Here is a 27257-nt window from a genome sequence, read left to right as displayed (position 1 = left end):
TTAGAGCAAAAACGAAAGTATACAAGCAAGTTCAGACACATTAAGTAACTTTCCCGAGGTCACTAAGTTGTAGGATAGAGACTGGAACCCAGGCTGTTTTACTGTGAGGGCGCAGTATTTTTTTTCCGTTGTGTGACCCATCCCGTGATTCCTCCTCCCTATCTCCTTTTCTCCTGTTTTCTGTCTTACTCAGAATTTGTTCTCAGACATTGTGGGCTGCATTGCAAGGTCACCTGTACCCTCCTTGGTAGATAAGCCAGCAAATCTAGCCCAGAATTTTTTTTTTTAAAGATTTTATTTATTTATTCGACAGAGATAGAGTCAGCCAGCGAGAGAGGGAACACAGGCAGGGGGAGTGGGAGAGGAAGAAGCAGGCTCATAGCGGAGGAGCCTGATGTGGGGCTCGATCCCACAATGCCGGGATCACGCCCTGAGCCGAAGGCAGACGCTCAACCGCTGTGCCACCCAGGCGCCCCCAGCCCAGAATTTTAAAATATCTTGGGACACCTGGGTGGCTCAGTCGATGAAGCGTCTGCCTCCGGCTCAGGTCACGATCCCAGTGGGTCCTGGGTTCGAGCCCCACGTTGGGCTCCGTGCTCAGTGGGGCGTCTGCTTCTCCCTCTCCGTCTGCCTCTTCCCCCACTCATGCTTTCCCTTTCTCTTGCTCTGCTCTCTTTCTCTCTCAAATAAATAAATACTTTCTTTAAAAGAATTAAAGAAAATATTCTCGTGGGATCAAACAACGACCATCTGCGTCCTCCCTTGCCCGAGGTGTTGGCTTGTGAAGGTAGAGGCCCACATGAGACAAGTGTGGGAACATTCACTGAGAGCTTCTCTTACTGAGATCAGGCTTTTGGTCGTGGCTGAACATACTGCTTGTTAAAAATATTTCTCTCTCTCTCTCTGATTCTCATGCACTGTCTATCTCTCTCTCTCTCTGTGCCTCTATTTCTCGATTTCTTTCTCTCTCTCGCTGTTTTTGACTCTTCATCCCTGTCTCTGTGTCATTTGGTCTATATCTGGTTTTCACTTTCCTCTTCGCATATGTTTATTTTCTGTCCAGCTCCCCCTTTCCCTTCTCCATCGCTTCTCCATCTCTCTCTCTCTTCTATATCAAGGTGTCCCTCCATCTCTCGGTCTCTGCATCAGTCTCTTTTTGAGTGTCTGTCCGTATCTCTTGTCTATCTTCTGTCTCTTGCTTTTTTTTTTTTCCTTGCTCAGTCATATATAGCAGTTCACTAGGAACTCTTTTGCTTCTTGAGAGATCTTCAGGTCTTCTAAATTAAGTCATTTTGTTAAAGGATTTTCTCATAATAACCATAACCAGAAGACAACTGATTAAACAGGAGATGAATATTTAATGATAAATCCCTGAATACTTCGTCTCGTCGAGCCCATTATGTTTTGGGCGCCTTTAAAGCTCATTAGTTCATTCCTGCTGCATCTCTGTCAGATGGGCTCCTGCTTTAATCCTCCGCAGGGAAGTCAGAAGTAGAGCCAAGGCTCCGAAACCTCCACTCTGCAGTCGGGTGACCCCGCCACCTTTATTTTCCTCCATGCCTTCGAGGCGAGAGGTCAGCAAACTGCAGCCCTTGGGCCAAATCGTGCCCACTGCTCATTTTTATATGAGTGAGGAGCTCCGAATGCTGCCGACCTTTTTAAAGGGTTTTAAGAAAAGGAGTAATGTTATATGTGGCAGAGACCGTACGTGTCCTGCAGAGCCTAGAATTCTTAGTCTATTGCTTTACCCTAGCAGGTTGCTGAGTCCTGCTTGACATAATTTGGCATGAGAGTAGCCATACCCAGGATTTCCTCAGGAGAGTAGAAGCATGCTGCAACTTTCTCCACACACTCTGCGGTAGGTTTTCCGGAAAGCAGAGCCTGAAGCAGGGTTGCTTGTACAAGTAGGTTAATAAAGGAGAGTGCCCCAGTGAGACCTCTGATGATTAAAGCAGTCAGGAAAGGGCCAGTGAAGCCAGGCCAAGATGTTGGGTTCAGTGCAAATCTGGGCTCAGCTCTGATCTCACGGGGAACTCTGTAATGTGACGAATGCCATGGAATTGTCCCACCTTGGGGCCAGGGGGCTGAGCTTTCATACCCCAATATTAGTAGTCATGTGCCCATGCCCAGAAAAGGGGTCAGTGTAACCTCGTAGGCCTCTTTGCACAGAGCAGTTCCTGGTAACCTAGCCCAATTCTCGAGAGAGAGGTGAGCTAGTGCTCTTAGCACAATAGCCTGATGAAGGGCACCGGGCCCCAGTATTAACTGCCACACAAGTGACAATGGGGTGAGGAGGCTGCTGTAACCTTATACCTCTGATTGACAGGCTGTAGCCTCCCTCATACCCCAAAGAGATCCTTGACTCTGGGATGGGCTCCCATAACCTATCTGCAGATACACAGCCATGCCCAAGAGGCGGTATCAGACATAGGAACATGTGCAGAGCCTCATCTGCCTTCTAGATTAAAGGATGAAGGGTGTTGGAATGTCTGAGCTGGACAGGCTTCAAAAGTCATCTGATCTGTGCACGTGAGTGGCTCAGTCGGTTAAGCATCTGCCTTTGGGTCAGGTCATGATCCCAGGGTTCTGGGATGGAGCTCCGCACTGGGCCCCTTGCTCATCGGGGAGCCTGCTTCTTCTGCCTCTGCCTACCATTCCCCCTGCTTGTGTGCGCTCTCTCTCTCTGTCAAATAAATAAATAAAATCTTTAAAAAAAAAAAAAGATCATCAGATCCAGTACCCTCATTTTAAAGGGGCACCTGGATGGGTCAGTCTGTTAAGTGTCCAGCTCTTGATTTCGGCTCAGGTCATGATCTCAAGGTCGTGAGATTGAGCCCCACATTGGCTCCATGCTCTGCTTGGAGTCAGCTTGAGGCTCTCTCTCTTCCTCTCCCTTTGCCCCTCCCCCTGCTTGCACTCTCTCTCTCTCTCTCTCTCTCTCAAATAAATAAAATCTTAAAAAGAATAAAGGAAAGGGTGGATTTTACAAGGCTCCACAGGTGGCAAGCAATTACATCCCTGTTTTCAAACTTATAGTTTGTTCTCACAATCTACCATCCATCGCTAGGCTTTGTGCCTAACATCATAGCCTTCATGGTTAGTTTTGTATGTTTAAGGGAAGGTGAGAAAAATAATAGGTTAATTTTCTCTACCATTTAATTCATTAACCACTATCCTTATAACATATGAAGTGATCCTCTATGTTGCCAAGTAATGTATTTTTAATAAACTTTGTATCTTATTTTAATTATTTGAGAGAGAGTGTGTGTGTGTGTGTGTGTGCAAATGAGGGGGGAGGGGCCGAGGGAAAGGGAGAGGGAGAGAATCTCAAGCAGACTCCCTGCTGAGTGTGGAGCCTGATGGGGTGCTCGATCTCAGGACCCTGAGATCATGACCTGAGCCAAAAAGAGTCGGACACTTAACTGACTGACCCACCCAGATGCACCCAAACTTTGTATTTTATTTTATTTTACAGAGGTTTTAGATTTGCAGAATTACCATGTAGATAGTGTAGAGAGTTCCTATATACACCACATCTTTACCACTGTTACTACCATCTGGCATTAATACAGTATTAATATCTATATTCTATATGTAAAGATCCGTATCTTCATTAAGCTGAAATTGGTTCATACTGATGTCTCCAACTCTAAACCATTACCACATGACTCATTCTGGCTTCCTTCCCTGTAACCTCCCACTCCAACAGTGAGATCTGACTCCCATTGTCTGCCATCCAGTTAATTAACTGTTCAATTCCAGTATGAATGTATGGTGTTTTCAAAATTGCTAACCTGTACCCCCACAGGAAACAGTTCTATCAACTGGAGCACAGTGGTTAAATAGAGGTTCTTTTGCTTTCAGTTTTATAAACTCGACTCATTTTCTAGTTGACTTCCTTCAGCACCTTTTCATCCACTACCCCAAGTAGGCTGTTCCAGTGTTTTCCAATACGTTGGGATTCTTTCGGCACATTCTGCATTACATCCTGATCCCCTGGCTTCCTAAAGGTTTTTGTTTGTTTTGTTTTGTTTTTAGTTTGCACACATGAGGCTTAGTCTGTGCTCTTAAGCCCTATGCGTTTTGACAAATGCTTAAGTTATTTTTCTCAGCATTACAGGGTCATATATTCTGTAAAAGGCAAAACTATAGAGACAGTAAAAACATTAGTGGTATCCAGGGACTTGGGCAAAGGGATATGAGGGTTGAATAGCTGAAGCATGATGCTTTTTTTTTTTGGAGTGATGAGGAAGTGTTCTTTCTGTTTCTATTTTCTGGAAGAAATTGTATAAATGTGCTATCATTTTTTCTAAGTATTTGGTGCATTTCCCCATTGAAATCACCTGGGTCTGGTACTTTCCTCTTTGGAAATTAATGATTATTTCAAAATTTCATTAATAGATATAAAGCTATTCAAGTTAACCACTTCTCCTTTTGTGAGTTCTGGCATTTTGTGCCTTTCAAAGAATTTGTCCATTGCTAGTTCTTTTTTTTTTTTTTTTTTTTTTTTTAAAGATTTTATTTATTTATTCGACAGAGATAGAGACAGCCAGTGAGAGAGGGAACACAAGCAGGGGGAGTGGGAGAGGAAGAAGCAGGCTCATAGCGGAAGAGCCTGATGTGGGGCTCGATCCCAGAACGCCGGGATCACGCCCTGAGCCGAAGGCAGACGCTTAACCGCTGTGCCACCCAGGCGCCCCCGTCCATTGCTAGTTCTAAAACCTGCGGGCAAAGAAATGTCCTTAGTGCGTGATTAGTGGTGAGGAACCCTCTTTCATTTTTGATATTGGTAATTTGGGTCTTCTTTTTTCATTGGTTAATCTCTATGGGTTTATTAATTTTATTGGTCTTTTGGTTTTGCTGATTTTCTCTATAGCTTTCCTATTTTCAGTGTCACAGATTTCTATTCTGTTTTCATTTTTTCCCCTACCACTTGTTTCAGGCTTAAGTTGCTCTTCTTTGTCTTGTTTCCTAAGGCTTAAACTGAACTTACTGATTTTAGATCTTTCTTTTCTAACATGTATTTAATGCTATAAATTTCCCTCTAAGCTCTGCTTTCCCTGCCTCTCACAAATTTTGAGAAGTTGTATTTTCATTTAATTCAACATATTTTCGTATTATGTTTTTGAGATTTTTTCTTTGACCCACCGTTATTACAAAAATGTTGCTTAATACACAAATATTTTGAAATTTTCTAGGTGTCATCTTCTGTTGATTTTCTTTTATATTCCGCTGTGGTCTGAGAATGTACTTTGTATGATTTCTGGTTTTTTTTTTTTTTTTTTTTTAATTTGTTAAGGTATATCTTATGGTCCAAAATGTGATCTATCTTGGGGGATGTTCCTTGCAAGCTCGACAAGTATCTATATTCCACTGATATTGAAGAGAGTATTCTATTAATGTCAGTTAGATCAAGTTGTTTGCTATGGCTGTTCAAGTCACCTATATCTTATTGATCTCCTACCTCCTTGACCTATTAAGTAGTAACAGGTGTTGAAGTCTCCAACCATAATACTGGATTTGTCTATTTCTTCTGTCGCTTTTATCAGTTTTGGCCTCCTGCATTTTGGTGCTCCCTTGTTACGTTCATACGTATTTAGGATTGTTACGTCTTTTGTAGAATGGACTCCTTTGTTATTATGTCTTCCTCTTTTTATGCTTGACAAATTTCCTTGCTCTGAAGTCTACTTTGTCTCAAATTAACTAGCTACTCCAGCTTTCTTTGAACAGTGTAAGTATAGTGTATTTTTTTCTCCTTATCTTTAAAGTACCACAGTCTGAATATTTAAGGTAGACTCCTTGTGTAGTTCTGCCCTTCCAAGAAAAGTCATTGATTTTTGGTCTGCTTAGTTTGTTTCTTGTTGTAAGGAGTGGAGTGATAACTTCCAAGCAAATAAATAAAATCTTTAAAAAAGTCAACATAATCTTGCTATCTTCTTTCTCTCCTACCTGTATAAAAATCCTTCTCTTTTTTTCTCACAACCTCTTTCAGAGGGCTTCCTCAGCACAGCTTATTGACCTCTGGAATACTGTTTTGTTCTTTGTATCACAGCTATTTGACTCTTAAAATTCACAGAGGGCTGTAGCACCTCACTCACTACCCAGAAATTCTACTAGTTCTCATACCTGGTCCCAACAATGATGTCAGTGTCATACATACTTTCTTGTAGAGATTCTTTTGGTTTCCATTGGAAGGATTCCAGAGTATCAGTCAAATTGTATGAATCCCAACTGAGAACCTAATGTACATTCCTTCTGGGTGGTCCTGCAGGCAATAAAAGTAAGGGTCTAGAAATTGGGGTAGATGAGCATCCAATTTCAATGTTTCTAACAGTCAGGATATGATGCCCTGTGCAGATCACAGTAGATGACTGAGAACAGTATAGATTTTCACACAACGAGAGGTATGGTGGGAGACAGTCCAGAGTTGGGCAACCTGGGATTGGGCAACACCTTAAGAACACAACTTAAAAAAATAATTTTCTACTCCGTCAAACCTAGTGTGTTGGTGTTTTGCATCTTCATTTCAAGATGGCTGCCCCATCAGCATCTCTCTCTCTCTCTTTCTCAGTCTCTTTTTTAGGCGGTTGACATCTTTATTGCTTTGGAGGTGGGGCACAGGTGCTCAGGAGCTCTTGCGAGGGCAGGCTGCGGCTTCTTGACCATCAGGGGCTTCTGGCTGCGCAGGATGGCTCTGGCTGTGGAAATGGCGGCCATGCGCAGATCTCGGCGGTACTTGTTCTTGCAGACTACGTGCCTGATGCTGCCGACGGTGGCCCGGCCGTTGTGGTTTGTGGGGGTCTGCAAGTAGGAGGTGGTGGGTTTTTACCCGCAGGATCTCTGCTTCCTGATCACCACTACACCTTTGCTGTCGGTCCCGGCTCCACGCCCAGAGTCTATCAGTGAATCAGCCCATGTAGTGGAAGGACTTGTTTGTCTTCAGATTATTGGGGTCAGTGCTGGTCGTCTGCTTGTTCCTCTCCATCAGGGTGCTGGAGCAGTTCTGCAGGGATTATCCACTGGAGGTGGGAGGACATGGTGGCTGCTCCTCTCCTGTTGCTATGGCAGCCGGGGACAGAAAGTGCATCTGTCAGGTAACAGGAAGGAAAAAGAAGTGGCTGTATTAAGCTCTTTGTTTATAATCAGTTACATCACATCTTCCTAGTAGAAGAGAGACAGGAAATGAGTGTAGCCTTTCTAGGAAGTGTGCTACGGAAAAGGAGTTGAGGGTGAGTGTGAAGTAATGCATAGTGCCAGCCTCTATCAACTGGCTGACCCAAGTTTCAGAAACAATATACTATGTCATTTGATCCTTATCACAGCTCTCTGTCGTAGAAACTGGATGGTCTAAAGTCTGATGTGGATTGAGGGGCAGGTGTTTAGATTTCGATATTATTATTTTTCTTCCTTCTTGTCTTTCAAGACCTATTTCACAATTCTACGCCTCCATGAAACTGGGCCACTCCAGTCTCTTTTCATGAAAAAACTCTTATTTTCTAGGCTAGCATTTTAAATAACACTATATTGTAAGTTTTGATATCTACTCAAAGAGACTCTTTTTTTCTGTTGATAACTTATTCATGCAGTTCCTGGTGATGTTAATGATAATCATTGTGTATTTTCAAGAAGAGAATACAATTTACCCTAAAAATAACTCTGAAAAATATCTCTGATTCAGTCCTTCAGAAATCCTCCACTGAAAAAATTCAATTGTGCCACTTATTTCTTGTTTTTGCTCGTTTTGTTGTCAAAGATAAATATTGACAAGGCGTAAGTATTTTGACATGAGAAAAAAGAGATGAAATCTCACAAAAAGGCAAAGGATGAAATAGTCAATTTCCCAAAGAAATGTATATAAATGGAAAGTGAGGGGCATCTGGGTGACTCAGTCGGTTAAGCATCCAACTCTTGATTTTGGCTCAGGGTGCAATCTCAGGGTCTTGAGACCGAGCCCCGCGTCGGGCTCCATGCTCAGCACGGAGTCTGCTTGTCCATTGCCCCCTGCTCTTCTGCCCACTTGTTCTCTCTCTCTCTCTCAAATGAATAAGTAAAATGTTTTAAATGGAAAGTGAGCGTATGAAAATGTTCAACTTAAGAGATAATAAAGGAAATGCAAATTAAACAATGAAATTGTTTCATCCATAAATTTGCAAATTATAAAACATTAACACCCAGCTTTAACTAAAGTTGAATGAATTAAGTTGCCTCATATAGGCCCAATATAATTTAGTATAAGTTGACACAAGTTTACTGGAGGGCAATATGGAAATCTGTGTTACGATACTTAAAAATATTCAGAGTGCATGAGCCATCAATTTCACTTCTTAAAAATGGATCCACAGGAAATTAAGACAAATGTCCACTAGGATATAGCCAAAGTATATTTTTATTGTTACTGATGGCAAAATGTTTATAGTATGTATGCGTGTGTGTATATGGAGGGAGACTAAATAACACTGAACAGAAATTTGTTTAAACTTATTTATGTAAAAACTATTGTGGTGTATATATGGAATCACACCTAGTTCCCACAGGAAACAGAGATGGTACACTTGAAATAGGATAATTCAAGAAGGATTTATTTACGTGCAGGAACATAAGGCTAGTAGCAGCCAAGATATTATTATTTTAACCTTGAAAGCATAAGAGAAAAGGGAAAGAATGTTGTGTAGAGTTAGTTGCTCTTTTTTTTTCTTTTCTTTTTTTTTAAAGGAGTCATTCTTCTTCTTCTTTTTTTTTTTTTTTTAGAGAGGGAGGGGGAGAGGGACAAAGGGAGAGAGAATGAATCCCAAGCAGGCGCCATGCCCAGTTCAGAGCCCTTTGTGGGGCTCAGTCTCACAACCCTGAGCTCGTGACCTGAGCAGAAATTAAGAGTCAGGAGCTTAACCAACTGAGCCACCCACACACTCCAAAAGTCAGTTGCTCTTTAAAGGAGTAATGAGTGACCTTTGGTTGAGGAAACTAGCCAGCTGCAGGCAACCCTTCAGGGAGAGATCGAAGGGAGTAAATCCCCTGTCTCAGACCCCTCCCTTCCCTACAGTCTACCTCCTGGGCCCCTCATTGGCCAAACCCAACAGGAACCGTTTCGTATTGTCCATATAGGCCAGCTTATGATAATGAAAGTCTTATGGTGGTGGTGGTGGGGGGTGGTAGGGAATGAGAAAAGGTTACAAAATAGTGGAAAATAGATCTGGAGGGGGTGCCAAACAGAAGTCATCTCCAGTGGTCCGCCCCTTTTGATTTGCAACATCCACTCTTGTATTTCATTGGAATAAAATCTTCATTTTCCTAATGGAGGAGTATATGATATCCCATAAGCTGTTGTATCATAAATCCCTTGATAGTCTCACCTAACATATAAAACATGAGGTAACACCAGAGTTCACATAATACAGTGTGGTAAAAGGGATTAGTTACACAAAATATGGCTGTGTTCAATTCCACTTCTGTAGATGGTTATGCAGGCTAAGTTGATTATCATAGCTACCTTCTAAAACACATTATATGTGTTTGCTGGCATGTCAGCTGGATGGTAATATTTACAGGGGGGTATTCAATTTTTATCCCTGAAGGATTTGAGTCTTTGATGTCTGGTTTTTAATTGCCATGATGCAATCTTTCATGGATCAGGAGTATTGAGTATGGTCAATTAAAATGTGTCCTAGTGAATGCCCTGGGTTTCAACGTGGATGGTCCTTTTAGCCTTTATTGTGTAGCAGCAACCAAATTTCCCCCTGGGAATTCATCATTTATCTAGAACAGTGACCCTCTTCCGTGGTCGTTGGTTCAGTGGCGCAAGAAGCCCCAAATGGCTAGGTAGTCATCTCAGCTTGCTCTACTGGGACTGTATCTCTGTTCTCTGATGCAGGGATTTCTCTTTCAGCCACTAAGATATCCACACCTACTGAACCCAAGTTTGTAGTAATTGGGACCAAAATGATTCCAGTTATTAGATACAGTAGTTAGAGGGGCCAGCTCGTATTTATACCCACTGTTGGCTGGACTCATGCAAATACGAGGAAGCGGGCACCACATATTGACAGGTGTCAAGGTGTTTCCCCCAGCTGGCGCTGTACCTGAACCTTTAGCTGTCCACTGCACTCTACCTAAAGCCCGCTGATTTTGGGAGCAGGAGCACCTGGTAGAGCCTGTGAGATCTATGAGCACTGGAAAACATTACTGCATTTTGGAGAGGTCACAAAAGGGGATTGAGTGAAAGGCTGCAGAGTGAAGTTGAAACTCCAGTTTTCCCATCACTAGAACGAAGACCACCAGCCTCAGACTCCCCCAACAGCGATTCAAAGATTGTTTGCTAAGACTGAACTTCTCTAGAGAGAAGAGCCACAAATTCCCACATCTGGACAGTATTTAATGAAACATTTGTTTGGCCATTTGATGATTTACTTGTGAAGTCCTTTGGCAGACAAGGCCCACCTGTGCCTGGGGCTGAAGAACTTCTGATCAGCTCTCTGTTATCTCAACTTTAAATATGCATGGGCTACTAAGATTCACCAAATGTTTGCAGGAGGATAGGACACAGCAAAAGAGACCAAAGAGATGGGGATAATGCAGAGAATAGAAGAGCTTAATTTATATCATCGTGGATTAAGAATGAGTTCCTGGAGAGGTGCTGACTGGCCCAGTTGGTAGAGCATGTGACTCTTGATCTCAGGGTTGTGAGCTCAAGCCCCATGTTGGGCGTGGAGCCTGCTTAATAAAATAAAAATTAAAAAAAAATGAGTTCTTGGAAGTTAAAATATGATTAAAAATAAGAAATTTGATTGAAACATTGGAATATTCAGTCATGGAAATTTCCTAGAAATTGAATCAAAAAAATGAAATGATTTACAATAAAGACAAAAGATTTTTTTACAAAATAACAAATAGAACAGGCAAATCAGGGCTTCTGAACGTGATCACTTTCTTCCTGGAATTAGTTTTTCCCGTGTTACATAAGAAATCATGCAAGAATGTCCCCCAGAATTGACTCTCCAAACTGCACGAGCCTCACAAGAGCCCAGCATGACGAATGAAAAAATAAAAGTCTGTTTCAAAGTATTTTATTTGGAACCTCAGAAGTCCAGAAATAAAGAGAGGGTCCTAAATCAGTACAGAACAAAAAACCCAATTAGATCACCTACAAAGTATATGAAATAAGGATAACTTTTAACTTCTCTGCAATATTAGAACTTGCATAACAGTGGAATCATATCTAAAACAGAGAAAACAAAAGCTGTATGTATAACAGATTTTTTAGAGCTACAGATGTTAGCATCAGAATAAATACCTAAAGGGCCTCTGGGGAATAGAGTAGAAAAGAGAGTTGGGGATTGCTATGTATGTATGTATGTATGTATGTTAAAGCTTAGTAGGCCTATTTAACTTTTTAACCTATCTGAAGTTACAAATGCAAACTACTTTAAAAAATCAGACGTGTAGGCTGGATTGGGTAAACTTTGAGATTACTGCTACTTTATTTTTCTAGGAGTTTGTTAGCTGTCTTACAACTGACCACAATATAGAATATTTCCTTGCATAGAAGCATGAAAATTTAAGGCCATTAGTATTAAGTATAATTCTCTGAACAGCAAAATGGAATTAAAATAAAAATTTTCTCCATTTATTCATTACTGACTGAATGCCAGGCATTTTACATAATTTGTAAGCGATTATCACAATAACCCTGCATGTTGGTTGAGACGTAGAAACTGAGATTCAAATTAGTTAGTGGCAGAGTAGGGCTTTGAAATCAATTAATTTTACTACAAAATCCAGAGTGCTTTCTCTAATGCAACCTGCTACTTGATTCTAAAATGGAAACAGATGCTGAGCTGTTTAGTGTTTTGCACATTCGAGACATTGAAGGAAAGGTACTTTTAGTGGATACAGTTTCAGACTCCCAAATCTTCCATGTAACATTAAATAATGATGATGATTATAATAATAATAGTAAAACACTGTCCTAAGGCAAAATCTAGGCATTAGGTTGAAAATGTGCAGCCTGTAAATAGTGGAAATATCCTTGTCTTCCCTCTTTTTTTCAGAGTATTAATCCTTGAGCACACCGTCTTTAGTGGGTACCTCACAACATAGCAAGGGATATCTAAAAAATCCTAAAATAAATCTAACTCTTCATTTTTGCATCTTAGTTTTACTTAATGGAGAATAATAAAAGACATTATTGCTATTTAAACAAACAGGTCATGGACTTATTTGCAACATTTCCTCAGGTTTTACAGATAAAAAAACCACAAGGTTTCCATGACACTTGGGACTTGTAGTTGGCTTCTTGAGGCTAAACAGACTGAATTCTTTGGGCTTTCCATGTCCTCCCCAATGACATTGTTGAAGGACTCTTCAGTGGACAGCTCAAATGCTCTGGTGGGGGGGTGAAGGCTGAGTGTAAGGCCAGGCACACCCGAGTTCAAGTCTTGTCTCCTGCTCATACTAGCTGTGTGAATCTGGGCAAATTCCTGAACTGCTCTGAGCTTCTGTTGTAGAAGTAGGGAGCATATTAACCATCTCACAGGGTTGGTGTGGATTACACGGCACAATAAATGGAATATGCCCAGTGCGTAGCAAATACTCGATACCTGTTAGACCTTTCCTCTTCTCTTCCTACTTTCCATTCACATTTCTCCTTCAATGTGCTATGAAATGAAGATTCACGTGGATGCCTGCTCTGGTCTCACAGAAATCTCAAGTCAGAACAATTCACAATTCATCTCATTTTCTAGAACCACCGTTTTAACCCATCCTCCGAAAGGACCTTTGTTCAATTTATACATTCTAAAACTAATTTTTCAAAAAGCTTTTATACATAGCTCCTCTCTTCTTTATAACAAAAGATATATGTTTACATATGAAAGAAATTATCCTTATTTGAAAGACAAGGAAATCGTGGCTTTGAGAAATAAATGCCTTTCTCAAGGTTTCACAGTAAATATGGAGCCTGGGACTAAGAGTCTGGAAACAGAAGCCCGGGAACCTTAGCTTTTGCATAAGCCCTGCCAGTTTCCTCCTTACTTTCTTCTTTCTTTATTTTCCTCCTTATCATTTCTAGTATATTCTACCGCTGGTTTACACCTTCATTCTTGATTGGCCAAATCAAAGAATCCCCATCACCAAGCCATGAAATAGCTCTTTCCCTGCACAGATGAAATATCCTTTTCCCAACACAGTTGTGGATGGAAGTGTTCCAGTTCCTCCAGGTCAAACCCCAACGTCTCTGTACTAGTTTGTTCTCTGGTCTTGAGGCTCTGATAACACAATCACAAAAGAATTCAATTTTGAACATTTCCAAAAATCTGAGTTATTCTCTCATACCATTGGTCACCTTATAATGCTACGAATATTTAAAACCCATAGATAATATGGAAAATTATACTAAAGTTGACAGTATTTTTCTTTTCCTACATATCTTAACCTTCCTAACCTAGTTTGCTAATTCTGCCTAAGTAAAAATTGATCAGAGCTCCATCTTCCTTCATACTCTTTGGAGCTGCTAAGGAATAAGGAAATGTCCCAAGGTTAGAAGGCAGGAAGGTAAAAGAAAAACAAGTGGTCTAGTCAATCTACTGACTAGTCCATGAATTCTTGCATAATTTGAAATTAGCTGTGTAATTTCCCTTTGAGGAAACGTAATCACGTATTTCTTGGAGCAGAGGTTCGATTTGGAATCCCCTCATTAAATTGCATCTCTGAATTTTGCTAATTTCATGACTCATCAGCATATCTGGCATCCAGAAAGTTTTAGGTGGATTTTGAATTTAAGAAGGAACCCCCCCCCTTCCCCAGACCCATATCTTCTCAATGGCTAAGTAGCAAAGAACATCAATTCTAAAGCAGTCCATAGGACTCAGATACAAAAATGGCCCATTTCTGCTTTGAAGGCATTGAAGGTAAATCAAAGAGGGAATCTTAGCATTTCATCTTTGTTCTTGTTTTTTGTCCCATCCTGTGTAGAGTGTCCCAGTTCGCTGCAACTATTACATTACCTGGGCCATTGAGTTGAAAACAGTAGGGCAACAACAGTCTATTACTTATAGGGAATTGGATATTGGTTATCATCAGAAAATAAAAAGTACAGATCTATCCTCTGAGATTAGCAGTTTACAAAATGTCCTAGTTATTGAACTATTTTAAAATTTAGCTGAATTTAGCATAATTTAGCATAACTTAATCTAGATCTTCAGAACAATATGCAGAAGAAATAACGAGCTTCGAAAAACATTTAAAAATAAGATGCTGTGCCCGGGTGTGTCAAAAGTCCATAATTTCTCACAGAAGAGATGATTAGAAATCAAAATATTCCATTTGGTTTAATTGTCAATGCCCAGGGAACTATTTTGGGAATGGTAGGGCTCGAAGGGTTAAAAGTGAACTATTACGCTAAACACACCCTGCAGACAGGTTTTCTTCTCATCATATAATCATCTCTGATCTCCTCAACTCCTGTTTTTTCTCTGAACATGCTGTTTGTTCCCATGACAGTCACTTTTGGTGCTTTAAATAAAGGAACTAATTAGATGCCAATACATGGCTGAGAGCTTCCTGGGTGTTTGTTTTGTTGGGTTTTATTTTTCATTCATTTTGCGTATAATCACATTGTATCTAGTACTTCCACTAAGCACCAAATGGGACAAAAAATTGAGTGTGCCACTGACCTGTCCTGCAGAGACTCACACTGACCCACTGGTCATCTTTTAAAAATCATTTGCCACAGTATTATTTTATTGTCCACAGTGATATCAACATCAAATTAGTCACTTGTAGTCTGGATCTTCTTCCCCTCTGACTGTATTAACAAAGCCATTGTGCCATCATCATCTCCTTCCTTCCCTGCAAATGATAGGCCTTTAAAAAACCAAGATTGGATAAATCTTAAAAAAAAAAAAAAAAAAAAGCCAAACAATGGAAACTACTCCTATGCCCATCAGCAGGGACATGAATACATAGAGACTTATTTATTTGAGAGAGACAGAGTGTCAGAGGGAGAATGCGAGCAGGTGGGGGAGCAGAATCTCAAGCAGAGTCCCTGCTGGAGTGCTGAGCCCAACTCCTGGCTCATCGCACTTCCCTGAGATCTTGACCTGAGCTGAGGTCAAGAATTGGACACTCAACTGACTGAGCCACCCACATGCCCCAAGGGAAATGAGTAACTAAATTGTGGTATAGTCGCACGGTTGGATTGAATCTATGTAGTAATAAGAATGAAAAATTTACAACCTAATGCAATAGCATGGATGAATTGCACAAAATATTATATGAAAGAAACCAGAATGGAAAATATATAACCATATGATTACATTTATGTAAAATCCCCAGGCAGACACAGCTGATCTTACTATTAGACGTTAACATGATGGTTTCCCTTGAGTGGTGGGGTGACTGGGAGAGATCATGATGCGGGGAGCTTCTGGTGTGCTGGTAAATTCTGTTTCTTGATCCTGGTGCGAATTACATGGGCTGATTAATTAAGGGAAATTCACTGAGCCAGCGTGCTTTTCTATATGCAAATTGTACTTCAGTAAGAAGTTTAAAAGAAGACACTAAAATAATCTTGCAAACCAGTAGGCCATACTGAGATTTCCTGGTTTACTTTATTTACCTTACTTTTTATTCTTACGTTTCTTTCAATTTACTGTCTAGTTTCATTTCAGGATAAGGTAGGAGTGGTATTTTGTACCGTGTTCATTTTGAGGTTATGAGGCCAATTAGACATTATTGTTTAATTCGCACTGTGTGGTCTTCCTTTCTTTCATCAAGCTTTTCCGCTTATTGTTCTAGAATGCCAAGGTTTTTCATAAGCACTCTTATTATCAATCAGTGATGTGCAAAACTGTCAAAGTGAAGCAGAGTTGGTCGTGAGTCTGTAACTTTGACAAATGCCATCGCACACCAGCTCCCTGCTAATCACAGTTATGGATACTGCATCGAGAAATAGTCCTTGAAAATTAATTAAATCCCGTTATAGAGACTAAAATGAATGTAAAGGGCAGGGAGAAAAAGCTAACAAAAAGGGAATGACAAACAGCAGCTTATTGAATTGAAGAGATATCTTGCTGTGTAAACAGAGAGATAATTAAATGCACAGAAGATACTAAATTGGGAGGTGTTGCCTTGACCAGCAAGGACTGAGAAATCATTCTGTTGGACTCAGGGAAGGTTAAAGTCAGGGCAGGAAATAAAATGAAATTCAACTAGAGGAAAATAGAAGCTGCTATGCCCAAGAAAAGTAATCTGAAACACAAATATTCTATGAGAGAGCAGCTGGAAAGGCCAGAATCCTGAGAGAGGTGGAGGGGAGCAAGAGCATAAAGAAGTAGGTAGCCGTACCTCATAGGACTGCAGAGAGCACCGGAGATGGTTCTAGAGTCTTGTTTTCCTCTGAACCACCGTGGAGCTTCTTTCAAGGTCAACAGTGGTTTGGTAAAGCCAAAAAAAAAAAAAAAAAAAAAAAAAAACACACACACAAAAACAAACCAAAAAACCAAAACCAAAACAAAACAAAAAACCCACCAAAAACCCCCCAAAAAACTGTAGAAATAAGAAATGTCATATAGAAGTCACATGAAAACAGGCTTGTGTGTGTGTGTGTGTGTGTGTGTGTGTGTTTGGGGGGGCAATTGTATCTCTGATCGTTGCCCAGGTACCTAGGAAGAAGACTGAAGCCCTCCTTTAATAAAGTTACATACCCTTTGCTCACTCATAGTGCATTCATGTATGTGTGTGTGTTCCTGGAGTTTCCTGTTTCACCATTATGCTTAAGGCACAATTGATGAATCCTCTTCTAAGGAGCCCAGAAATTGTGATTTGGTCCTACCTGCCCCCCTTGACTTTAAGCTCATTACACATAAAAGCCAATCTCTGATAGTCTGGATTTCACCCTCCTTTTTATACTTCATCTTTTGGTTACTATATTTACTGAAACTGTGGATAATATAAGCTATTCCTGGATGCATGTTGTATATTCTATAAATAATTCACTGGATACATTACATGCTCTATTTTGTGTTAAAAACATTTCATTTGCTGATGGAAATTCCAGTACTAGCAAGATGTCAATAAAACAAAGGCATGCAAATTTTCGAGCAAACCACCCAGAATTACTAGGATTCCAACAAATTGAAAAGTTACTAGAGAGGTGATGACTTTAAAAGTTTTAAGGTATTTGTTATAACAATGTTGAATTTATATATATTGTGAAACGATGTTATAAATTATGGAAAAGGAGGAAGTGAGTATTTGGAGGTAGAAAAATACTATCTTGAACCAGTCTGATTAGACTAGGGGAAGCAGAGTAAAGGCAGACGAGTTTAAGAGAAGGTATTCGATCTAAGATGGGGAATACAGAATGAAGATAATTTAAGGAGTTAATGGCAATGGGAACCATGAAGGTAAAACCCATTTTCTTGCTTTTGTGAAAGCTCAAGGGCACCATTCCCATTGAGTACAGGGCTGTACTCCAGAGGGCGCCATTCACATCATGGTCTAGGCTACACCAAGAGGTGCCTAAGGAGAATAAGGGCTTCCAGTTCTGTAGGCCTCCTAAGCATGTCCTAAGAATCGGAAGAGAAAGAGAGCTTGGACCTAATCTGAAAAGCAATAAGGAGCCACTAGAGGCTTGGTACTTTCCATTTTACAGAGTTCTCCAGAAAGAAAAGAATATAATGAAAGCAGATGACTCTTGGGCAGAATAATCCCTTTCAAAGTTGTTCTAACTGCTATACTGAGCAAGCTTGAGAGCTGAAGGGTAAATGGGGAATGTCGGGGAAATGCATAAGAAGTAGAATTTACACATCAGTTGCGAGAAGGATAATGATGTGGATATAAAGGAAATGCCAGAAACTTCTAAGTCAAATGGCTTGGTCAAGGAATACAGAATATTTTTGGGGTTATGGCTTGGACCGAGGAGTGCCTAGTTTTGGACCAGCTGCATTTTAGGTGTCTGGTGAATGTTTATAGCCTTCAAGTGAAGTTCTCTGATAGGAGAATAGAAATGTGGGCCAAAGGAAAAAGGGAGAGTCTTAAGTTGGAGATTGAGATTAAGAGTATTGAAACTTAGTGCTCGTTGACGTATTGGGCTTGAATAAGATCTCCCATTGGAAAAGAGTAGCTGGAATAGCTGATGATGAGGAAACATGAGATGGTTGGTAGAGAAAGTAAATCACAAATATCAGTCATAACCTTATGACAACTTACAGAAATAAGGGTTATAGCATCTACTCACATTTCTTTTCTTGTATAAATTTAAATACTTTAACTACATTCGCTTTTATTTACTTACCTTCTCTGTGGTAGAGTGTTCGTTGCTGGCTAATTTTGGAATTTAATTTATAGTTGAATACCAAAACGTGCATATCACTAGAGATCTGGATGAGGAGTTAGAAGCAGGACCTGGAGTGAATACATTTTTAGCTGGAAGAGAAACACACACTGTATTTTTTAAGTAGAACTCCATGACCAGTGTGGGGCTCGAACTCACGACCCCGAGATCGAGAGTTGCATGCTCTACTGACTAAGCCAGCCAGGCGCCCCTTAGCGTGTACTGTGGTTAGGTGAGGACCAACGCCCCCCGTGGTGGTAAAAAGAGAAGGAAGGAAAGAAGGAAAGGGTATGTGGGGGTGGAGATAGTAGACAGCCACAAGTGGGGACTATAGAGGGTCATTGTAATTTTGATGGCCCAGGTTCTGAACTCCTTTCCTGTTTAGGATGAATCCAAATGAGATAGGTGATGGGAACCCAGCTCCCACTATCAAAGCCCAGAAAGGGAAAAGAGTTCCTTCCCTCTCTCCTGGCAGATAGACTCTGGGTCCCATCCAGAAACACAGCCTGTCAACGATTCCCTCTTAAGACTTTGAATCTTGAAGGGTCAACACTGGTGCAAGTCATTTATAATTTATATTGGAAGGTGTAGCAGAAGGACAGACCCACTACCCAGTTGTAGGGAGTATGGTCAGCAGACAAGCTCCAGCTGTCAGCGACTTTAGGGTCTATTGTAGTTGCAGAGAGCCACCCTGGTGAAGGTCGAGCTCTTTCCTGGGTGGTCTGCAATCAGAGGGTCCTGGTCACCAATCGGAGGGATTGTATAAAGACGGCCATTTTGGCCCCATGCTTATGGGCATTATTTACTCCTGAGCTCCCTCCAGGTTGGTGGAAGCTTTGCTGGCTCTGTATCACAAAGCTTCCTCTGACCAATTCTGCTTTCTTTCTGTTGACAGTTTTTAATTTCTTTTTAAAAAAATTATAATAATATAATAATAATAATAATAATATTTTTTTAAAAAGATTTTATTTATTCGACAGAGATAGAGGCAGCCAGCGAGAGAGGGAACACAAGCAGGGGGAGTGGGAGAGGAAGAAGCAGGCTCCTAGCGGAGGAGCCTGATGTGGGGCTCGATCCCAGAACGCCAGGATCATGCCCTGAGCCGAAGGCAGACGCTTAACCGCTGTGCCACCCAGGCGCCCCAATAATAATATTTTTTTATTATGTTAGTTACCATACAGTACATCTCTGGTTTCTGATGTAAAGTTCGATGATTCATTAGTTGCGTATAACACCCAGTGAGCCATGCAATACGTGCCCTCCTTACTACCCATCACCAGCCTATCCCATTCCCCCACCCCCCTCCCCTCTGAAGCCCTCAGTTTGTTTCTCAGAGTCCTTAGTCTCTCATGCTTCATTCCCCCTTCTGATTACCCCCCTTTCTTTATCCCTTTCTTCCCCTACCGATCTTCCTAGTTCTTATGTTCCATAGATGAGAGAAACCATATGATAATTGTCTTTCTCTGCTTGACTTATTTCACTTAGCATTATCTCCTCCAGTGCTGTCCATGTTGTAGCAAATGTTGAGAAATCGTTCTTTTTGATGGCTGAGTAATATTCCATTGTATATATGGACCACATCTTCTTCATCCAGTCATCTGTTGAAGGGCATCTCGGCTCCTTCCATGATTTAGCTATTGTGGACAATGCTGCTATGAACATTTTTTAATTTCTAAGAAACATCTTTTACGCCAGACCCCATCTCAGTGAATGCCTCTGGTAAACCCAATCTGTGACATTCCACTGGTATGGTGATGCGTGTCTAGTTCCACTGACACCAGTGCTGAAAGGCTAAGTAGAACATTCCTGTGACAGGATCTTGATTTCCTGTGTATTGGCCGAGGCTGGTTCTTCAGCACACTTATCAACTGTTTTGTCTCTTGGTACTCTTCCAGTAAATGTATTTTGCTGCTAATAATGAAAACAAAAAGAGTCCATTTTTATTACTTGTAATGAACAACCTGGCTGGTGGAGTGTGTATTGAAAGTTGAATATTTTCAGTCCTCTTGAAAGAGGATTTGTTTCTGCTATGCCAAAAAATTTTGTTCTTACAAAGGTCTCTTGAGATACAGTATCTTAAGAAAGGAAACAAGGTAATTTTGGTCTGACACAGTTCGAGAGGTGTCTTAGTTTGGGTTCCTTTAAAGGGATCCTGAGATAAGGACTTGGGTGCAGGCATTTTATTTGGGAGTTGATCTCTGGAAACACAAAGTAATCGCACACCATCCTTCATTGGTCAATGTTTTGTTTCATTTTTGCCTTAATAATTAAGAATTCTGGCAAGGCACAGGGATATCCATTTGCAAAGGAAAAATCCTGTATGGTGTTGCACGTTGTTATTTGCTGGAGGCGTTGTGGGGTGCTCCTCAAAATGGATCCTCAGGGTTGGAGCTGGAATTGACAGCATAGGCTCATGCCTGGTGGCGAATGTGGTCTTCAAGGGCAGTGGCGATCTCTGTTTCAATATATGGTTGGTCGTGGTGGGTATAAGCTGCTGGAGTCTGAGTGGAAGGCTGCGGTGCGAGTCAGTGGTTTGGGAACAAGGAGAACAGCATGACAGGGAATCTTGGTGGTGCTCGTAAGGTCAGGCAAAGAGGCAAGTGGACCATTAAGAAATCGGGAGCCAGAGGTTTCCGTGTTAAGGTTCGAGATTGCCCTGCTTCCAAAGGGGAGACTGCAAGTGCAAAGCAGGGTCTCAGGCTCAAGAGAATTTTAGAATTCTAACGAGATTGCTGGAACAAAACCATTGTTGAATTTTGAAGAAGCCCCATTCTCAGTGGGAGCTCAGGAACCTATTGAACACTGTGGGGATCCGTCGTTATTGAATTTTGCCTGATGGCGAACTCCATTTGATGTAGGCCTAGAGCAACGGAATCAGTTCCAAACCTGTGTTAGTATTGATCTAAGCCTGCAGGTGGGTGTCAGTTGGTCATACGTGGGGGGTAGGGGCGGGGGATGCCAAAACATCGAGTTCTAGCGGAGCCTCAGATTTGTCTGTTAAACAGACTCTTGACATCTTTGAAGGACTGAATTTTATTGGCCATCATATTTTTCCAATTGAGTCACAGGCACATATATTTCTCGAATGCCACTATAAATCATTAATGCCCATAAACAATGCCCATATAGCTGCCAACTTCTACTTACATGATGTGTTACATTTTCAAAATGTTCACTTTTCTCCTTTTATGAGTAAAGTACTGTGCAAAATATGACAGAGAATAAAACAAGAGTTCCTGCCTTCCAGAAGCTTTTGCTACTACTAAATGTACACAATGAACATATTATATGTGTCTCTAGCACCAGGCATACTGTCCGTCTACAACAGATCCTTGGGACATGTGTAACTAAATCAAGAGCTTGTTACTAGATCCGTGTTCTTTCAAGTTTAGCAGTGGAGACACAGTCTCCACCTGGAAAGCGAAAGACGTTGTTTGCAGCGCCCACCTTTGCCTCTAACGTTCACCTTCCCACTGGGGTTCCACTAATGCTTTTTGCCAATGTCCTGACAGAAGAAGGTGTTGCCCTCCCAAAAGTGAACTCATGGTTCTCCCCCCAACGCTGCAAATCTTGAGGTTAAGATATGTTTTCTAGCTTGCACTTAGAATCCTGCTCGGCGCATGGTCTGTATTCGTAGAAGCACTTTAGGTCTGTCAACTCATTGAATCCTCACAGCAATCTGTGAGGTTATAATTATCATGAAACAGAGACACTGAATGGTGGAGGGACTTGGATCAGTTTAGCCAGCTAGGAAGTGCCAAGCTAGGATTCCAGCTCAGACAGTGTGAGTCCAGGGTCTGGCTTTGTGAGGAGTGCCCTGTCCTCCCCCAAGACTTTGATTCAGATCCGCAGAGAGCAAGGGGAGGCAGTCTCTTTGAGAAACGCACACAATGGGCAAGTTGCTTCTGCAGTGAGTCTTACTTATTGGAATCTTCGTTTCCCCTTCCGGGGGGCAAATGATTTCTCGGGTCAGGTGTCATCTTTCTCCTTCTGCTTTGCAATGTCTTCCTAAGGCCCAGAAGAGTCTGAAAAAAAGTGCCCACTGGGAGGCGCTTCTCTCTTTCTCAAGCCCCCTGTCTCCCTGGCCCAGCCCCTTCCTCTCAGGACTGGCAGGGGTGAAGTCCGTCCTGTATAGGAGACTACTTGCCATGCTTCTGTCTGAATAGAGGTGAAAACAAGTGGCAAACTGTAAAGAATGATGAAAAAACAAAACGTGATTATCTTTTCTCAGCAGACGGAATGGCATAGTTAAAATTCGTTGCTCTGATATCCTGTTTTATGAGAAAATGGCAAACATACCAGCAGGAATGTTCCCAGGGTCTGAAACCAGTGATCCGGTCTATTTGGTATTACACACAGAAGCATCCTGAAGAAACGTGGATATGCAGATGAATTCAATAACAGAGAAAAGATTGGACCTGCTTTTGGCATTCCAGGAAGAATGAGTCGTTTTTCTATTTGGATAAGGGCGTGCTGTATTACTGATGAAAATGATTTGAGAGTATTAAAGAGATGAGCACTTTGGCATTTCCTCCTTTCTTTGTTATGTATGCATTACCTAAACGCCAGTGTGAACATCATTTCATACCAATATTGAATTTGGCTTTTGTTTTTCCTCCTGGTATAGAAGACAGCTCATTGATTTTTTTTTGTGTGCGAATTTTGACTAACACATTCCTATAAGTAACAATTTAAAAATACCACTTCATATTTCTTCTGGGGTATGTGTATGATTTGTCGGACCTCGGTGTTTGTCGAATAGTAACTCTGCAGTAAATACTGAAAGACTGGTAGTGATATGTTAGTGACTTCATAGATTTTATCTAAAGATGCATCTTTGCACAAAAAGCATCATTATTTTTTTGACCTTTCGGAAGATGAGCAGTCAACACCTGTTCACTTTCAATAGCTAATTACCAATAAGAATATCTGAAAAGTCGTAAATGGAGGGGGTTTTTGTTATTGTTATTTCTTTGTTTTCTCCTAGAGCAGATATCTGGTGTTATTCTGTGCTGACTTATTATTTTTTTTTTTAAAGTAAAAGATGCTTTTCTCATTGCAAATATAAAATATTTCTCTACCGGATTTATGGAACTAGCAACACGTTCATTTGCATTTTTCAACTCAGACATGACAAACATCCAAGCAATTTAGGACCGTTCTCATAAATCGTGTCCACTCTGGTGGACTAGTTCTTAAATTTCTGGCTCTGCTTCCCACTGGAGAATAAAAATGAATTTTAAAATCTCATTGCATTATACTGAACACAGTGCAAATGTTTATGAATATTCACTGCAAATTAGAGGTTATTGGAGCCTTAAGATTTGAATTAGCATGGAAATGTAGCTTTTTGTAGTCCCTGGGTACTAAAAAAGCTACTGTTTTAGTGTCTGCTGAGATAATGTCAGGACAATTTCTCTGCCAGGTGGTATAAATTCAGGTTTCTATGGAACTGGCGAAAAATTCAAAAGGTCTGAAAATGCTGTCAGATGGGGCATGGGTGAAGAAAGGGGGCAGGTTTCCCCACGAGGCCTGAGGTCAAGCATGATAATGTTCTTCAAATGTTTCAAGGTCTAGTGTTGAGGATGGAGTATACTTTTCTCTGTGTGTGCTCAGAAAACAAAACCAGGACCAAGAGAGTAAAGATACCATGTTTCAGCTCTTTCCGATTTTGTTAAACTGAGTCCAGGCTACTAAGGAGAACTTCAGAGTCAGTGTGTTCTCTGTGGCAGGAAGTTTTCAGGTAGAAATGAGATGGCTATTTATTTTAGGGATGAAGTTGTTGGTGAACCCCTTGAATGGTCGGGAGGTAAGGTTAGATCACTTATAATCTCTTTCCTACTTTATGTCTTTTTTGTTCATTTATTTATTTTGTTTTGTTTTTTTTAGTTCCGACATCATAACCATTCTCATACTGAGGGGCAAAAATGGTAGCTAAGTTAATCTTTGTGATCCAATGCAGTAATGCCCCTTCACTGTTTTAAACAGAGTGGTTTTTTAATAGCTGGTAATCATCTTTAGGACCCAATTTCTGCAGACTGTTTCGATACATTAAGTCATTAGTTTCTTATAGCTCAGACTTCTACTTAACAAAAGATGGTTGCAAAATTGATTACCAAAAATAATAATATTCTTACCTACACACAAAAAATAGAATATATAAAGGACGATTCCATATACAAGAATAACACAACAATTGTATTACCCAAGAATAAGCCAAACAAAAAAAAAATGTCTAAGACCTGTATAAAGAGAATTTGGAGGGGCACCTGACTGGCTCAGTCAGTGGAACATGTGACTCGTGATCTCAGGATTGGGAGTTTGAGCCCCATGTTGGGTGTTGAGATTACTTAAACATAAAATCTTTAAAAAAGAAAATAAGAAAATTTGGAAATTCTACAGAAGGACTTACAGAATCATTTGTTTGAATGGAAAGGCACACATCATTCTTGACTGGAAAGAAAATCTATAAATTTACTACAATGCTAATTATAATTCCAATATTAGTTTTGGGAGAATGAGATAAAATAAAATTCTTTTTTTTTTTTTTAAAGATTTTATTTATTTATTTGACAGAGAGAGAGACAGCCAGCGAGAGAGGGAACACAAGCAGGGGGAGTGGGAGAGGAAGAAGCAGGCTCCCAGCGGAAGAGCCCGATGCGCGGCTCGATCCCGGAAAGCCGGGATCACGCCCTGAGCCGAAGGCAGACGCTCAACGACTGCGCCACCCAGGCGCCCCATAAAATGAAATTCTTAATACTCTGGAAATATAAACATGAAATACCAGTCAACAAAATAGGATGAGTAGGACAAACAAGAGGGTATAAAATGCACCAAATGTCAAAACATAGCATAAAGGCACCATGATTAAAGCTCTCAGAAATAATAGACAACTTTCAAAAGAATAGAATAAAGAGCCTGAAAATAGATCTCAATAAATATGACTCTTACCAGCTGAGAATGATGGCCCTTCAACTCCGTGGCGGGGGCGGGGGTAGTATTTTATTCAGGAAGTGGTGGTGGTGAATTTGGATATCCATTTCAAAAAGCATAAAATTGGATCCCTACCTCCTTTCGGAGAAAAATATTCATCTCTGATGTATCATATTTTGTATGCATAAAAATTTTAAAATTAAAGAACTACATGAAAGTATAAATGACCTGGGGAAGACCCTTCTGAGCATGACAACGCTCCCCCCTACATACACACACAACAGACAAAGTAAAAGATGGATAACCTTGACTACAGAAAAATACTTGGCTTTGGAAATTAAAGTCAAATAAAAATAAAAGCAAATAATTATTAAACCTTTGAGAACCTTTTTTTAGTGGCTTCATGGAATTATCTATGTGGTTATGCCAGAATTAAAACCCTTACCTGTTGATGGATTTTTAATCCGCTCTTATTTTAAGATTGCCTTCTTTCTGCATGAATCTTTACTAGCATTTCTGATTGTTTTGTTACACTAAATTCTTCGTGTGAATAAATAAGATAACCAGGGAGGAATTGTATATATAACAGATAAAAGACCTACTTCATTAATCCATAGGAAGTTCTATCAATAAGAAAAAGGAACAGAGACTATAAGGGGGCATTTGATGGCAAAGGAAATGTAAATGACTACTCAACATACGAAAAGATGTTTACTCAAAGAACAAAACAAAGCAATTTTTCATTTATCAGACTGTCAACGCTGGATTTTTCTCAATCTTTTCAAGTGCCTGGAAATCTTCATTCTTATCGTTGGCTGGTGGAGTATAAATCGGTGCAACTTCTTGTAGGGCACTTGAACGACGTTGATCAACATTTTGAATGCATTTATCCTTTGAGTGAACAATTCCAGCCTCTGGTTTATGCTATAGAAAATCTCAGAACTCTCCGGAGCATGACCAGTGGAGCAGGAATTCTAAAAGGAAAAGACTGAAAGTAATGTTAATTGACCCAACATGTGCCCGAATACTTGGCAGCGATTAAGAAGCCTGAGCCAGAGGTGTATGTGCTGATATGGAATGATCTCTTAGATGAATTTTCCAGACATTCCCGGGTTCCTTCTAGAAAAGTTTTTTGAAGACCAAATGTGAGCTACCAGTACTCTATGCAAAACACTGGAAGATCCAGTGGTGAAGATGCTGGCCAAGCCCTAACCCTCAAGGCATGAGGAAGATAAACAGTAAACAGGAATACAAATAAGATCACTTGAGATAGTGGGGCACCTGGGTGGTGCAGTCATTTAAGCACCTGCCTTTGGCTCCGGTTCTGATCTCAGGGTCCTGGGATCGAGCCCCACGTTGGTCTCCCTGCTCATGCTGTCTTTCTCGGGCTCTGTCTCTCTCAAAGAAATACATAAAATCTTAAAAAAATAATTAAAAAAAGATCGTTTGAGATAGTATTAAGTTCCTTAACAAGCTTAAAAGATGGGCTGGACATTGATGGGGTAAGTCTTGAGGGGATAAATTTCCAATTTTTACTTTCAGGACATTTGGTATTATTTGAGTTGTTGTGAACTGTAGAAAATTTTCTTTTTAATATGAAAAAGAGCGTAAAAATCTCTTTTGAATGATGATAGAAGAGGTATTTTTTTTTTCCCGTATACCTGAGACAAAAATATAAAGTAAAAGTGTATCTAGGTTAAAACGTCTAACTCTGGAAATAAATATGATGTTTTGACTTTTGTTTTCTGTTTCTTTTTGTTTTATAAGAAATTTACCATTAACTCTGGCAGTTTTCATGTACCTTGTGGGAATCTGAGGAAATGTAGTTGAGAGGATCCTGTAAGTGACTTAAATTATTAGAGTCAGTTTCTAGCTCTCCTGGTAGTGTTTAGAAAAGCTCCTTGAACCTTTATAGCACCCTTGTGACAAAAGAATCCTTTTCATCATTTAAAAATAGTGTACAATATAACAGAGAAAATTGCATAAAACCTAAATA

The 27257-nt window shown here is 40.5% G+C and overlaps 1 pseudogene; it reads right to left on the bottom strand.

The window, feature by feature from the left end:
• Nucleotides 1–6579: 6579 nt before the first annotated feature.
• Nucleotides 6580–7037, bottom strand: LOC123001838 (60S ribosomal protein L28-like; annotated as a pseudogene).
• Between the last annotated feature and the right edge of the window lie 20220 nt (nucleotides 7038–27257).

The sequence above is a fragment of the Ursus arctos genome, chromosome X, assembly GCF_023065955.2.
Source record: "Ursus arctos isolate Adak ecotype North America chromosome X, UrsArc2.0, whole genome shotgun sequence".
Lineage (NCBI taxonomy): Eukaryota > Metazoa > Chordata > Mammalia > Carnivora > Ursidae > Ursus > Ursus arctos.
The sequence above is the reverse complement of the archived record's forward strand: the minus strand, read 5'-3'. Positions and strand labels throughout refer to the sequence as shown.